This window comes from Bombina bombina, chromosome 9 (genome assembly GCF_027579735.1).
Source record: "Bombina bombina isolate aBomBom1 chromosome 9, aBomBom1.pri, whole genome shotgun sequence".
Lineage (NCBI taxonomy): Eukaryota > Metazoa > Chordata > Amphibia > Anura > Bombinatoridae > Bombina > Bombina bombina.
Window position 1 is genome coordinate 181,043,941 of NC_069507.1, and position 16,893 is coordinate 181,060,833.

At 39.5% G+C, this 16,893-nt stretch overlaps 1 protein-coding gene across 1 annotated transcript in view; it reads right to left on the reverse strand.

Moving 5' to 3' along the window:
* The window catches only part of PTPRE (protein tyrosine phosphatase receptor type E), a 487,247-nt gene that overhangs the window by 190,672 nt on the left and 279,682 nt on the right, over positions 1 to 16,893 (reverse strand). The gene's annotated exons all lie outside the window — the stretch shown is intronic.

A 16,893-nucleotide genomic window follows, 5' to 3' on the forward strand; every position in this document is an offset into this window, starting at 1 on the left:
TCGCACGACCCAGCTGATTAACTGCTTCTGTTTATTTATCACGGCAGTTTCCGCTCTGTACTTTAACCATGTATTGTAGCGTCTCTAGTGATAAAATAACTCGCTATACCAAATTAGAGCATTTCATTTTATTGCTATAAAACAAATCATATCAATATTAATATGGAAAGAGTTTACAATACTACTCACTATGTTTTTTGCCACTTTATTGTTAAAATAAGTATGAGGGGTGTATTTAAAGAGACATCGATACATAGAATTGTTACATTATTATACAACTTATATGTTTCCATTTGTTAAAATGCTGATTGTTAACAAAGGTGTGAACATTACAACTTTTAAAGTATTCTCATGGTTTGCTTTAATAATCGCAGTGTATCAGTACTGAGCTGTGCTTTCTACAAGAGGGGGTGTCTATTAGGTATGTGCATTCAGATCTATGTAAATCCAGAACTTAACGTAGTGATCTTGCACAAGAATCAATCCAGCTCTGAAAAGAATCAAATAGCGCATTCTTCTGCATTCAGATCCTTACGAAGGAGCCGAATACACATGTCTAGTGTCTATGATATCTGATTCTAGTGTTTATGTACTGTAGGGGTTAAATGCTTTACTTGATTAAAGTTCTCCCCTGTGAAAGGCACATGTGGGCTCAAAAAGACTGCATACTGGGGGGCTAGATAACAAGTGGCATGAAAACAGTTGCACGCTAGCGATAAGGGGTTTATCGTGGGTGTTTATGCACGTCGGAAGTAGCATGCATATTACAAGTTAAAAGTAAAGACGTTCGCTCAAGCGCAATTAAATTTAACATGCGTTGTGTTAGCATGACTTCAGAGCTCTGGTTAACTGATACGCTCAAATAAAAAGTGGCACAAAACACATCAAGTACACTCATAATAACACCATCTAATAAAAATGATTATATAAAAAAAATTGCAATCAAATAGTTATAAGGGTTCAAAGCTATGAGGTCTTAGGTGTTAGAAGAAAAAAAAAGGCTGCAAAGGGCTTTAACATAGAGATACATACAGATACACGTCTAAGATGTATATATATATATATATAATACATATATAGTGTACATATGTTTTTATGTATTTATATGTGTATTACGTATTTACAGACATATATAGCCATATAAACACATGAAAGCATATGTATACATATATATATATACTGTATATGCATATATATATATATATATATATATATATATATATATATATAAGGGCATTGGATCCTCTTGCAGTCAAGTTGCTGAAAACAAATATTATTATTTCATGTAGGCTTAGCAAACTTGAGAAAATTGGATATTCTAACGTTGGCTTTTTGTGTTAGTGCATGAGCAAAAATGTTTTACTGACGCGCACAAAAGGTCAAGCACAACTAACGTACGAGCCGGAGTGATAAATAGGGCTCCATCTGAAATCTAGCCCTTGGTGGGTACCCTCCAATAAGACAATTACAACAGCTATGACCATAACAAGTTGTGTTATTCTCATTCACCTAAATTACAAGTTTTGCGCTAAACCCGGTGCGTAAATAACGCTAACAATTTAACGGTATCGCACTTTCCATAGCGCTTCCATTACAAGTTACAAAAAAACCTTCTTGTGTTGTGCGATATGGTGCAATAAGCTCCATACCGCACAAAAGCCAAGTCCTGACTTGACGTGCTCATGCACGGTTTCCCCCATAGACATCAATGGAGAAAAAGTGATAGGAAAAAGCGAACACCTGCAATTGCGGAATGGCAATCGCTATAACACATTACCCATTGATGTCTATGGGGACAAGAAGGTTATGTAAACCTAACACCCTTACATAAACCCCTAGTCTAAATACCCCTAATTCACTGCCCCAGACATCGCCAACACTAAATAAAGATATTAACCCCTAAAACACCGATCCCCGCCTCGCTACTACTAAAAGAAACCTATTAACCTATTAACACCTAAATAGAACTATTAACCCTTAATCCGCTGCCCCTGCATCGTAAATACTTAACTAAACCTATTAACCCCTAAACTGCCAAACACCCACATCGAGAATACCTAAATAAACCTATTCACCTCTAAACCGCTGGCCCTCACATCGCAACAAACTAAATAAACCTATTAACCCCTAAACTTAACACCCACTAACTTCCATCAAATAAATAAAACTTACCTGTGAAATAAAAAAAAACTATGCCTAAACTATAAATAAAATGTATATTGTTAAGACCAGTCTATCTTGGGACATCTTGTAAGTGGTAACTGGCTGAGCAGAATATGGCCATATTGTGTGACTAAGATCCCAATTTTTTTTAAAAGTAAAAAGTTTTTTGCAGGCATTTTTTGCAGCATTTTATAATATGTGGTCTCATTTGTTTGGATATGCGCCAATACTTAGTTTTTTGTTTTGTATTTACTTTTGTCATTTTGGCAGCACTCCTACAATATGTGCGCTAATATATAATATGTTTTTGTTAGGTGTGCTTAACCAAACCCCCATGTTGTATTTCTTAAATTTTAAATAAACCTAACATTACTATTTAAAAAAAAAACAGAATTTATGTTTACCTGATAAATTGCTTTCTCCAACGGTGTGTCCGGTCCACGGCGTCATCCTTACTTGTGGGATATTCTCTTCCCCAACAGGAAATGGCAAAGAGCCCAGCAAAGCTGGTCACATGATCCCTCCTAGGCTCCGCCTACCCCAGTCATTCGACCGACGTAAAGGAGGAATATGCATAGGAGAAATCATATGATACCGTGGTGACTGTAGTTAGAGAAAATAATTCATCAGACCTGATTAAAAAACCAGGGCGGGCCGTGGACCGGACACACCGTTGGAGAAAGCAATTTATCAGGTAAACATAAATTCTGTTTTCTCCAACATAGGTGTGTCCGGTCCACGGCGTCATCCTTACTTGTGGGAACCAATACCAAAGCTTTAGGACACGGATGAAGGGAGGGAGCAAATCAGGTCACCTAAATGGAAGGCACCACGGCTTGCAAAACCTTTCTCCCAAAAATAGCCTCCGAAGAAGCAAAAGTATCAAATTTGTAAAATTTGGCAAAAATGTGCAGTGAAGACCAAGTCGCTGCCTTACATATTTGGTCAACAGAAGCCTCGTTCTTGAAGGCCCATGTGGAAGCCACAGCCCTAGTGGAGTGAGCTGTGATTCTTTCAGGAGGCTGCCGTCCGGCAGTCTCATAAGCCAATCGGATGATGCTTTTAAGCCAAAAAGAGAGAGAGGTAGAAGTTGCTTTTTGACCTCTCCTTTTACCAGAATAAACAACAAACAAAGAAGATGTTTGTCTGAAATCCTTTGTAGCCTCTAAATAGAATTTTAGAGCACGAACTACATCCAAATTGTGTAACAAACGTTCCTTCTTTGAAACTGGATTCGGACACAAAGAAGGCACGACTATCTCCTGGTTAATATTTTTGTTAGAAACAACTTTCGGAAGAAAACCAGGCTTAGTACGCAAAACCACCTTATCTGCATGGAACACCAGATAAGGAGGAGAACACTGCAGAGCAGATAACTCTGAAACTCTTCTAGCAGAAGAAATTGCAACCAAAAACAAAACTTTCCAAGATAGTAACTTAATATCTACGGAATGTAAGGGTTCAAACGGAACCCCTTGAAGAACTGAAAGAACTAGATTTAGACTCCAGGGAGGAGTCAAAGGTCTGTAAACAGGCTTGATCCTAACCAGAGCCTGAACAAAAGCTTGAACATCTGGCACAGCTGCCAGCTTTTTGTGAAGTAAAACAGATAAAGCAGAGATCTGTCCCTTCAGAGAACTTGCAGATAATCCTTTCTCCAAACCTTCTTGTAGAAAGGATAGAATCTTAGGAATTTTTATCTTGTTCCATGGGAATCCTTTAGATTCACACCAACAGATATATTTTTTCCATATTTTATGGTAAATTTTTCTAGTTACAGGCTTTCTAGCCTGAATAAGAGTATCTATTACAGAATCTGAAAACCCACGCTTTGATAAAATCAAGCGTTCAATCTCCAAGCAGTCAGTTGGAGGGAAACCAGATTCGGATGTTCGAATGGACCCTGAACAAGAAGGTCCTGTCTCAAAGGTAGCTTCCATGGTGGAGCCGATGACATATTCACCAGGTCTGCATACCAAGTCCTGCGTGGCCACGCAGGAGCTATCAAGATCACCGAAGCCCTCTCCTGATTGATCCTGGCTACCAGCCTGGGAATGAGAGGAAACGGTGGGAATACATAAGCTAGGTTGAAGGTCCAAGGCGCTACTAGTGCATCTACTAGAGTCGCCTTGGGATCCCTGGATCTGGACCCGTAACAAGGAACCTTGAAGTTCTGACGAGAGGCCATCAGATCCATGTCTGGAATGCCCCATAATTGAGTTATTTGGGCAAAGATTTCCGGATGGAGTTCCCACTCCCCCGGATGGAAAGTCTGACGACTCAGAAAATCCGCTTCCCAATTTTCCACTCCTGGGATGTGGATTGCAGACAAGTGGCAGGAGTGATTCTCCGCCCATTGAATTATTTTGGTCACTTCTTCCATCGCCAGGGAACTCCTTGTTCCCCCCTGATGGTTGATATATGCAACAGTCGTCATGTTGTCTGATTGAAACCTTATGAATTTGGCCTTTGCTAGTTGAGGCCAAGCTTTGAGAGCATTGAATATCGCTCTCAGTTCCAGAATGTTTATCGGGAGAAGAGATTCTTCCCGAGACCATAGACCCTGAGCTTTCAGGGGTTCCCAGACCGCGCCCCAGCCCACCAGACTGGCGTCGGTCGTGACAATGACCCACTCTGGTCTGCGGAAGCTCATTCCCTGTGACAGGTTGTCCAGGGTTAGCCACCAACGTAGTGAATCTCTGGTCCTTTGATCTACTTGGATCGTCGGAGACAAGTCTGTATAATCCCCATTCCACTGTCTGAGCATGCACAGTTGTAATGGTCTTAGATGAATTTGTGCAAAAGGAACTATGTCCATTGCCGCAACCATCAAACCTATTACTTCCATGCACTGCGCTATGGAAGGAAGAAGAACAGAATGAAGTACTTGACAAGAGCTTAGAAGTTTTGATTTTCTGGCCTCTGTCAGAAAAATCTTCATTTCTAAGGAATCTATTATTGTTCCCAAGAAGGGAACTCTTGTTGACGGGGACAGAGAACTTTTTTCTATGTTCACTTTCCACCCGTGAGATCTGAGAAAGGCTAGGACAATGTCCGTATGAGCCTTTGCTTTTGACAGAGACGACGCTTGAATCAGGATGTCGTCCAAGTAAGGTACTACTGCAATGCCCCTTGGTCTTAGCACCGCTAGAAGGGACCCTAGTACCTTTGTGAAAATCCTTGGAGCAGTGGCTAATCCGAATGGAAGTGCCACAAACTGGTAATGCTTGTCCAGAAAGGCGAACCTTAGGAACCGATGATGTTCCTTGTGGATAGGAATATGTAGGTACGCATCCGTTAAATCCATCGTGGTCATGAATTGACCTTCCTGGATGGTAGGAAGGATCGTTCGAATGGTTTCCATTTTGAACGATGGAACCCTTAGAAATTTGTTTAGAATCTTGAGATCTAAAATTGGTCTGAATGTTCCCTCTTTTTTGGGAACTATGAACAGGTTGGAGTAAAACCCCATCCCTTGTTCTCCTAATGGAACAGGATGAATCACTCCCATTCTTAACAGGTCTTCTACACAATGTAAGAATGCCTGTCTTTTTATTTGGTTCGAAGATAATTGAGACCTGTGGAACCTTCCCCTTGGGGGTAGTTCCTTGAATTCCAGGAGATAACCTTGAGAAACTATTTCTAGCGCCCAAGGATCCTGAACATCTCTTGCCCAAGCCTGAGCAAAGAGAGAAAGTCTGCCCCCCACCAGATCCGGTCCCGGATCGGGGGCCAACACTTCATGCTGTTTTGGTAGCAGTGGCAGGTTTCTTGGCTTGCTTACCCTTGTTCCAGCCTTGCATCGGTCTCCAGGCTGGCTTGGTTTGAGAAGTATTACCCTCTTGCTTAGAGGGTGTAGAATTTGAGGCTGGTCCGTTTCTGCGAAAGGGACGAAAATTTGGCTTATTTTTAGTCTTAAAAGACCTATCCTGAGGAAGGGCGTGGCCCTTTCCCCCAGTGATGTCTGAAATAATCTCTTTCAAGTCAGGGCCAAACAGTGTTTTACCCTTGAAAGGGATGTTAAGCAATTTGTTCTTGGAGGACACATCCGCTGACCAAGACTTTAGCCAAAGCGCTCTGCGCGCCACAATAGCAAACCCTGAATTCTTCGCCGCTAATCTAGCTATTTGCAAAGCGGCATCTAAAATAAAAGAGTTAGCCAATTTAAGTGCTTGAACTCTGTCCATAACCTCCTCATACGAAGATTCTTTATTGAGCGACTTTTCTAGTTCTTCGAACCAGAAACACGCTGCTGTAGTGACAGGAACAATGCATGAAATTGGTTGTAGAAGGTAACCTTGCTGAACAAACATCTTTTTAAGCAAACCCTCTAATTTTTTATCCATAGGATCTTTGAAAGCACAACTATCTTCTATAGGGATAGTAGTGCGTTTGTTTAGAGTAGAAACCGCCCCCTCGACCTTGGGGACTGTCTGCCATAAGTCCTTTCTGGGGTCGACCATAGGAAATAATTTCTTAAATATAGGGGGGGGAACAAAAGGTATGCCGGGCTTTTCCCACTCCTTATTTACTATGTCCGCCACCCGCTTGGGTATAGGAAAAGCATCGGGGGGCACCGGGACCTCTAGGAACTTGTCCATCTTACATAATTTCTCTGGAATGACCAAATTGTCACAATCATCCAGAGTAGATAATACCTCCTTAAGCAGTGCGCGGAGATGTTCTAATTTAAATTTAAAAGTAATAACATCAGGTTCAGCTTGTTGAGAAATTTTTCCTGAATCTGAAATTTCTCCCTCAGACAAAACCTCCCTCCTGGCCCCTTCAGATTGGTGTGAGGGTATGTCAGAACAATTATCATCAGCTTCCTCTTGCTCTTCAGTATTTAAAACAGAGCAATCGCGCTTTCTCTGATAAGTGGGCATTTTGGATAAAATGTTTTTAATAGAATTATCCATTACAGCCGTTAATTGTTGCATAGTAATAAGTATTGGCGCACTAGATGTACTAGGTGCCTCTTGTGTGGGCATGACTGGTGTAGACACAGAAGGGGATGATGCAGTACCATGCTTACTCCCCTCACTTGAGGAATCATCTTGGGCAACATCATTATCAGTGGCATCATTGTCCCTATTTTGTTTGGACACTATGTCACAATCATCACATATATTTAAATGGGGAGAAACCTTGGCTTTCAAACATATAGAACATCGTTTATCTGATGGTTCAGACATGTTAACAGGCATAAACTTGATAACAAAGCACAAAAAACGTTTTAAAATAAAACCGTTACTGTCACTTTAAATTTTAAACTGAACACACTTTATTACTGAATATGTGAAAAAGTATGAAGGAATTGTTCAAAATTCACCAAAATTTCACCACAGTGTCTTAAAGCCTTAAAAGTATTGCACACCAAATTTGAAAGCTTTAACTCTTAAAATAACGGAACCGGAGCCGTTTTTACATTTAACCCCTATACAGTCCCAGGTATCTGCTTTGTTGAGACCCAACCAAGCCCAGAGGGGAATACGATACCAAATGACGCCTTCAATAAGCTTTTTCAGTGGTTCTTAGCTCCTCACACATGCATCTGCATGCCTTGCTCTCCAAAAACAACTGCGCATTAGTGGCGCGAAAATGAGGCTCTGCCTATGACTAGAAAAGGCCCCCAGTGAAAAAGGTGTCCAATACAGTGCCTGCCGTTTTTTTAAAACAATCCCCAAGATTATAAGAACTATTTATAGTTATAATCCACTAAATATGCTTAGAAAGTAATCGTTTTAGCCCAGAAATATGTCTACCAGTCTTTAAAGCCCTTATGAAGCCCTTTATTCTTATACTTAACTAAGAAAATGGCTTACCGGTTCCCATAGGGAAAATGACAGCCTTCCAGCATTACAAAGTCTTGTTAGAAATGTGGCCAGTCATACCTCAAGCAGCAAAGTCTGCCCACTGTTTCCCCCAACTGAAGTTACTTCATCTCAACAGTCCTGTGTGGAAACAGCCATCGATTTTAGTAACGGTTGCTAAAATCATCTTCCTCTTACAAACAGAAATCTTCATCTCTTTTCTGTTTCAGAGTAAATAGTACATACCAGCACTATTTTAAAATAACAAACTCTTGATTGAAGGATAAAAACTACATTTAAACACCAAAAAACTCTTAACCATCTCCGTGGAGATGTTGCCTGTGCAACGGCAAAGAGAATGACTGGGGTAGGCGGAGCCTAGGAGGGATCATGTGACCAGCTTTGCTGGGCTCTTTGCCATTTCCTGTTGGGGAAGAGAATATCCCACAAGTAAGGATGACGCCGTGGACCGGACACACCTATGTTGGAGAAAATAATATATATATATATATATATATATATACCAAAAATAAAAAACCTAAATTACAAAATTAAAAAAAATCTAAGACTACAAAAATTATCCAAAAAAACGAAACAAAAAAACCCGATTCTAATACCCCTATAAAAACAAAAAAGCCACGCCAAAATAAAAAAAACTAATCTAACAAACTACCAATAGCCCTTAAAAGGGTCTTTTGTAGGGCATTGCACTAAAGAAAAGGAAATTTTCACTAACCCCAAAAAATGTACTCACCATTCCTGAAGTCTGGACAGCCATCTTTTTCCAGACGGAGCAAAGTCTTTATCCAGGTGGATCCATCTTCATCCATCGCGGGGCCAGGCTTCGGCAACGTGGAGGTCCTCTTCATGTGATCGCCCGCAAAGTACCCCTTCTGAATTGGGGTACCTTGCATTCCTATTGGCTGAAATTTTCAAATCAGCCAATAGGATAAGAGCTACTGAAAGCCCATTGGCTGATTTGAACATTACATTGTAATACGGGTGAGCTGAATATTCCGCTCGCAAAGGCCAATTTTTCAGCGGTACAGCCGTACCACACAACTTGTAATCTAAGGTCATTGTTTTGTATATGTATATTGATCATTTTTAAAACTGGCAGATCAAGCAAAGGTTTTACTGGAAGAAAATGGCTGCCTATGTCAGGTATATTATGCTGTGCTCTTAGCCCCAACATTAAGTGATCTGTTCTTAAAAAAAAAAATAGCCAAGACCATTTAATTCATTTCACTAGTATTGTATAAAGAAATGGTTTCTAAAGAAATGTCAAAATTGCCAGTCATTGCCTCATATCTACGAATCATAGAGTGTTAAAATTACTTCTTGCTTTTGTGTAAAATTGTACTTGTACTACGCTCCCTAGAGAGGTCAAAAACCAGATTCTGTAACTGGCAAAAGCTGCAAATCAAATAGCTTAATAAGGACAAGAAGAGTATCACATTTTAAAAAGATTGTTTGCTACATTTAGGCCCCAAAAGTCCTCCATTATATTCCATATAGAACTCCTTTTTATTTCAATCCAGGGTTTTTCTCAACTCACATCCCACTTAATCCCGGTGTTCTCTTTAATTTAGCACGCTACAAGGCTAGATAAAGCAGCTCCCAGCTTTATCCAGAGCAGAAGCACGCGGCACGCCACATTAAAGTAAATGGCGAGATCGAGCGGGTTGTGTTTTGCAAACAGCCCTTTATCGTGTTTTTTTTTTTTTTAAAAAACACTCATCTCTACACAGGAGGACTATATGGAATAAAACTAAGGACTTTGTGGCCTAAATACAGCAAACATAACCTTTTTGAAAATTGTATACTCTCGTTGCCCTTATTAATTGTGCACATACAAACCAATTGTAAAAATAAATAGCGTTTACTGCTCCTTTAAAGGGGCAGCCTAGTCAAATTTAAACTTTCATGATTCAGATAGGGCATGCAATTTTAAACAACGTTCCAAGCCTCAATTTGCTTTGTTCTCTTGGTATTCTTTGTTGAAAGCTAAACCTAGGTAGACTCATATGCTTATTTCTATGCTCTTTAATGCCACCTCTTATCTCCGTGCATTTTGACAGTTTTTTAGCAGCTAGACAGCGCTAGTTCATGTGTGCCATATAGATAATAGTGTGCTCAGTCCCATGGAGTTATTTGTGAGTCAGTGCTGGTTGGCTGAAATACAAGTCTGTCAAAAGAACTGAGATAAGGGGGCAGTCTGCAGAGGCTTAGATCACAGAGGTAAAAAGTATATTAGATGTAGCCACCAATCAAAAAGTGCTACCCAGGTGCTGAACCAAAAATGGGCCAGCTCCTCAGCTTACATTCCAGCTTTTTCAAATAAAGGTATCATGAGAACGAAGAAAAAATTATAATATGAGTAAATCAGAAAGTTGCTTAAAATTGTATGATCTATCTTAATCATGAAAAAGAATTGGTTTTTATATCCCTTTAATATAACCATGTTGGCTGTGCAAAACTTGGGAATGGGTAATAAATGGACTATCTATCTTTTTAAGCAATAAAAATTCTGGAGTAGACTGTCCCTTTATGCAAAAATTAGTTATCCCTGGTAAGGTAACTATTATTAGCACAATCCGGGACATCAGAAGAAAATAATGATGAACTCTGAATTGGTATCTTAGTATAAGAGTGACTGTCAATCACCTGGGAAAATGTTTTATTGTGTGATCACAGGGTGGGAGGTGGAAGAATCCTAGCTATTACTGAATCTTTTGAACAATAGCTTTTTTTATTGCGTGATAATGCAGTCATGAAGGGATTTAGTATAAAATGTGTGGGAAGGCAATTGCTGCAGGGGCTGTGTGAAAAGACAATAAAGATGTGCATAATCCTACATGTCACCTTAATGTAGGCATCAGTAATGATAGAATAAGGTAATGATTAAATTAGCCATCACTTAAGTGTTTTTTTATTTATGCATCATAAATGATTGCACGAAAATTGTTTCTCTCACTTCTTTTCATATGGCCAATTAGAGAGAAATAGGAACGAACCCCTGCACACATCGACCAATCACTGCACAGTAAGTAGGAGTGTCAGGGTTCTGCATACCACGGGATGCATTCCAGGCTCTCTGGGAATATTGTAAAAGTAGACAAAATAAACAATGAAAGTGAATTACAATGTTTTAGGCCAGATTAGAAGTTGTGAGCAATTTATAACAAATAGTGCGTTACTTGCAATCAGCCTCACACAAACAATAACTCACACAAACCTCCCAACATGTGTGGCTGAGAATGAGGGACACAGGAGGATGATAGGAGCTCGTCACCATTTTTTAGGTGGAGCTTTGGTGGGAGGGGAAGGATCACAATCCAGTTTTAAAAGTTATTTTAAAAAAAATATTAAACCAAGCAACTTTTAGCGCACCTGATACTTATATAGAGCACACTATACTTTTAATGGAAAGCGTTAGTAGCACGCTCATTACGTATGTATTACAAGGCTTCAGTGTTTAGCGCACCTGATACTTATATAGAGCGCACTATACTTTTAATGAGAAGCGTTAGTAGCACGCTCATTACGTATGTATTACAAGGCGTCAGTGTTTAGCACACCTAATACTTATATAGAGCACACTATACTTTTAATGGAAAGCATTAGTAGCACGCTCATTGCGTATGTATTACAAGGCGTCAGTGTTAAGCGCACCTGATACATATATATAGAGCACACTATACTTTTAAAGGAAATCGTTAGTAGCACGCTCATTACGTATGTATTACAAGGCGTCAGAGTTCAGTGCACCAGATACTTATATAGAGAACACTATACTTTTAATGGGAAGTGTTAGTAGCACGCTCATTACGTATGTATTACAAGGCGTCAGAGTTCAGTGCACCAGATACTTATATAGAGAACACTATACTTTTAATGGGAAGTGTTAGTAGCACGCTTATTACGTATGTATTACAAGGCGTCAGAGTTCAGTGCACCAGATACTTATATAGAGAACACTATACTTTTAATGGGAAGTGTTAGTAGCACGCTTATTACGTATGTATTACAAGGCGTCAGTGTTAAGCGCACCTGATACTTATATAGAGCACACTATACTTTTAATGGGAAGTGTTAGTAGCACGCTTATTACGTATGTATTACAAGGCTTCAGTGTTTAGCGCACCTGATACTTATATAGAGCGCACTATACTTTTAATGGAAAGTGTTAGTAGCACGCTCATTACGTATGTATTACAAGGCGTCAGTGTTAAGCGCACCTGATACTTATATAGAGCGCACTATACTTTTAATGGAAAGCGTTAGTAGCACGCTCATTACGTATGTATTACAAGGCGTCAGTGTTAAGCGCACCTGATACTTATATAGAGCGCACAATACTTTTAATGGAAAGCGTTAGTAGCACGCTCATTACGTATGTATTACAAGGCGTCAGTGTTAAGCGCACCTGATACTTATATAGAGCGCACTATACTTTTAATGGAAAGTGTTAGTAGCACGCTCATTACGTATGTATTACAAGGCGTCAGTGTTAAGCGCACCTGATACTTATATAGAGCGCACTATACTTTTAATGGAAAGCGTTAGTAGCACGCTCATTACGTATGTATTACAAGGCTTCAGTGTTTAGCGAACCTGATACTTATATAGAGCGTACTATACTTTTAATGGGAAGCATTAGTAGCACATTCATTACGTATGTATTATAAGGCTTCAGTGTTTAGTGCACCTGATACTTAGATAGAGCGCACTATACTTTTAATGGGAAGTGTTAGTAGCACGCTTATTACGTATGTATTACAAGGCTTCAGTGTTTAGCGCACCTGATACATATATATAGAGCACACTATACTTTTAAAGGAAATCGTTAGTAGCACGCTCATTACGTATGTATTACAAGGCTTCAGTGTTCAGTGCACCTGATATTAATATAGAGCACACTATAAATTTAATGGAAAACGTTAGTAGCACGCTCATTACGTATGTATTACAAGGCGTCAGAGTTCAGTGCACCAGATACTTATATAGAGCGCACTATACTTTTAATGGAAAGCGTTAGTAGCACATTTAGTACGCATGTATTACAAGGCATCAGTGTTTAGCGCACCTGATACTTATATAGAGCACACTATACTTTTAAAGGAAAGCGTTAGTACCACACTCATTACGTATGTATTACAAGGCTTCAGTGTTAAAGGGACAGTCTAGGCCAAAATAAACTTTCATGATTGAGATAGAGCATGCAATTTTAAACAATTTTCCAATTTACTTTTATCACCAATTTTGCTTTGTTTTCTTGGTATTCTTAGTTGAAAGCTTAACCTAGGAGGTTCATTTCTTAGACCTTGAAGCCCACCTCTTTTCAGAATGCATTTTAACAGTTTTTCACCACTAGAGGGTGTTAGTTCACGTATTTCATATAGATAACACTGTGCTCGTGCACATGAAGTTATCTGGGAGCAGGCACTGATTGGAAAATCCAAATGTTAATTACAGACTCAATGACACTTTACTGACTGTTACAGACGAGGAACAAGACTTGGGAATTATTATTTCAGATGATTTAAAACTTAGTAAACAATGTAGTAATGCAGCGAGTAAGGCTAGCAGAATGCTTGGATGTATTGGTAGAGGTATTTGCAGCAGAAATAGTAAGGTTCTTATGCCACTTTATAGATCATTAGTTAGGCCTCATCTTGAGTATTGTGTGCAGTTCTGGAGACCATATCTTCAGAAGGATATTAACAAACTTGAATCTGTGCAAAGGAGGGCTACCAAAATGGTACATGGTCTAAAAAATAAAACTTACCAGGATAGGCTCAATGACCTAAATATGTATAGCTTAGAGGAGAGAAGGGAAAGAGGTGATATGATAGCAACTTTCAAGTACATTAAAGGGTTTAGTAAAACTGAGGCTGTGGGTATTTTACATAAAATGGAAAATTCAAGAACAAGGGGTCATGAGCTCAAGCTAAAGGGTAGTAGATTCAGGAGTAATTTGAGGAAGCACTTCTTTACAGAAAGAGTGATTGATTTATGGAATAAACTTCCTCAAGAGGTAGTAGCAACAAACACTGTGGGGGACTTTAAAAATGCATGGGACAAGCATAGGGCTATCCTACGAACTAGATAAGTTTATACTGTTAGGTAAGGTCGGGCAGACTTGCTGGGCCTATGGCTCTTATCTGCCGTCAATATCTATGTTTCTATGTTTCTAAGTCTGACAAAAGAACTGAAAAAAGGGGCAGTTTGCAGAGGCTGTGATACAAGATAATCACAGAGGTTAAAGTATATTATTATAACTGTGTTAGTTATGCAAAACTGGGAAATGGGTAATAAAGGGATTATCTATCTTTTAAAACAATAAAAATTCTGGCGTAGACTGTCCCTTTAAGCGCACCTGATACCTATATGGAGCACACAATACTTTTAATGGAAAGCGTTAGTAGCACGCTCCATTACGTAAGTATTACAAGGCATCAGTGTTTAGCGCACCTGATAGTTATATAGAGCACACTATGGGGCCAATTTATCAAAGGCCGAAGCAGCAGCCTTAAGACCGCTGCTCCTTAACTGGTCTGCTGCCTCTGAGGCATCGGTCTGCAATCCGCCCGATCCTTTACGATCGGTTGATTGACACCAACTGCTAGCCGATTGGCCGCAAATCTCCAGGGAGCGGCATTGCACAAGCAATTCACTAGAACTGCTTGTGCAATGTTAAATGCTGACAGCGTATGCTGTCGGCATTCAGCGATGTCTGTCAGACATGATATGCTACAGCGTATCATGTCGGACAGACATTGATAAATTGGCCCCTATACTTTTAATGGAAAGAGTTAGTAGCACGCTCATTACCCATGTATTACAAGTCATCAGTGTTTAGCGCACCTGGTACTTATATAGAGCACACTATACGTTTAATAGTAAGCGTTAGTAGCACACTCATTACCCATGTATTACAAGTCATCAGTGTTTAGCGCACCTGGTACTTATATAGAGCACACTATACGTTTAATAGTAAGCGTTAGTAGCACGCTCATTACGCATGTATTACAAGTCATCAGTGTTTAGCGCACCTGGTACTTATATAGAGCACACTATACGTTTAATAGTAAGCGTTAGTAGCACACTCATTACGTATGTATTACAAGTCATCAGTGTTTAGCGCACCTGGTACTTATATAGAGCACACTATACGTTTAATAGTAAGCGTTAGTAGCACGCTAATTACGCATGTATTACAAGGCGTCAGTGTTCAGCGCACACATAATCTCAAATACTACTTTATTTTTTAACGCTTTTGAAAACTATTATGGCTTGCCATTGTGCATCAAAACACATGGAAGGTGTTTAGCAAAAAATGTAATAAACATTCCTCTACTTTACTTCTCTACTCAGCTTAGTGCTAGTGCATTATCCAACATAAATTTTAGTGCAGACCCTCAAAGAAATCTATTATATGAGAGAAATGACACCTACACTATCTTACGTGAATAGTATAATATAGTGCACACCAGACTTCTGTGCAGCCAATAAATAACCACCAACTTGTCTTATAATGCCAGAGCAAAAATGCCAAGAGGTATGGATTGCACTCCAGCAACGTTTACACTTCAAACTGTTTGCATTTTTGTGCTTTATAGGAAATGACATTTTTACTTTAACGCCCTTTAACAGTCATTTGTTTTTCTTTGTTGTATCTTAGAAGACTTTCATATATATATATAAATATATATTATTTTTTTAAACAGATGTTCTTCTCTTATGTTTGGGGTGTGTCACTCTCCACCAACAGGGCTAACATCAGAAAATGGAACAGCAACAACTGCCAAAAACCCCGAAAAGTCACTCTATTTATTGGGGCCCATTTATCAAGCTCACCAGAAACAGTAGTTATGAAACAGCAGTTATGAAGCAGCAATCTAAAGACCGCTGCTCCATAACCCTGTCCGCCTGCTCTGAGCAGGCGGACAGACATTGCCGCAATTCAACCCGATTGAGTACAATCGGGTTGATTGACACCTCCCTGCTGGCGGCCAATTGGGGGGCGGCGTTGCACCAACAGCTCACAAGAGCTGCTGGTGCAATGCTGAATACGGAGAGAGTATTGTTCTCCGCATTCAGCGAGGTCTGGCGGACCTGATCCGCACTGTCGGATCAGGTCCGCCAGACCTTTGATAAATACCCCCCTTAGTCTTTATTAAAGATTTTAAAGATATCTGGTGCTGTGGACATTTACTTTTTATAGTCCACCAACAGGGCTGAGGGAGTCTTCTTTATCAGCCAATGTACTGCCATAAAAAAAACTAAATTGTTATAATGCAAATAAATATTTTTTTTATATACATGATAGAATCTGTTTGAGTTTAAAGGGACACTGAACCCAATTTTTTTCTTTTGTGATTCAGATAGAGTATGCAATTTTAAGCAACTTTCTAATTTACTCCTATTATCAATTTGTCTTCATTCTCTTGCTATCTTTATTTGAAAAAGAAGGCATCTAAGCTATTTGTTTGGTTAAGAAACCTGGAAAGCACTTGTTCATTAGTGGATGAATTTATCCACCAATCAGAAAGAACAACCCAGGTTGTTCACCAAAAATTGTCCGGCATCTAAACTTAAATTTTTGCATTTCAAATAAAGATACCAAGAAAATGAAGGACATTTGATAATAGGAGTAAATTAGAAAGTTGCTTAAAATTGCCTGCTCTATCTGAATCACGAAAGAAAAAAATGTGGGTTTAGTGTCCCTTTAACCCCTTAATGACTGAGGACGTGCAGGGTACGTCCTCAGAAAAAAGGCAGTTAATGCCTGAGGACGTACCCTGCACGTCCTCGGTGTGGAAAGCAGCTGGAAGCGATCATGCTCGCTTCCAGCTGCTTTCCGGTTATTGCAGTGATGCCTCGATATGGAGGCATCCTGCAATAACCTTCT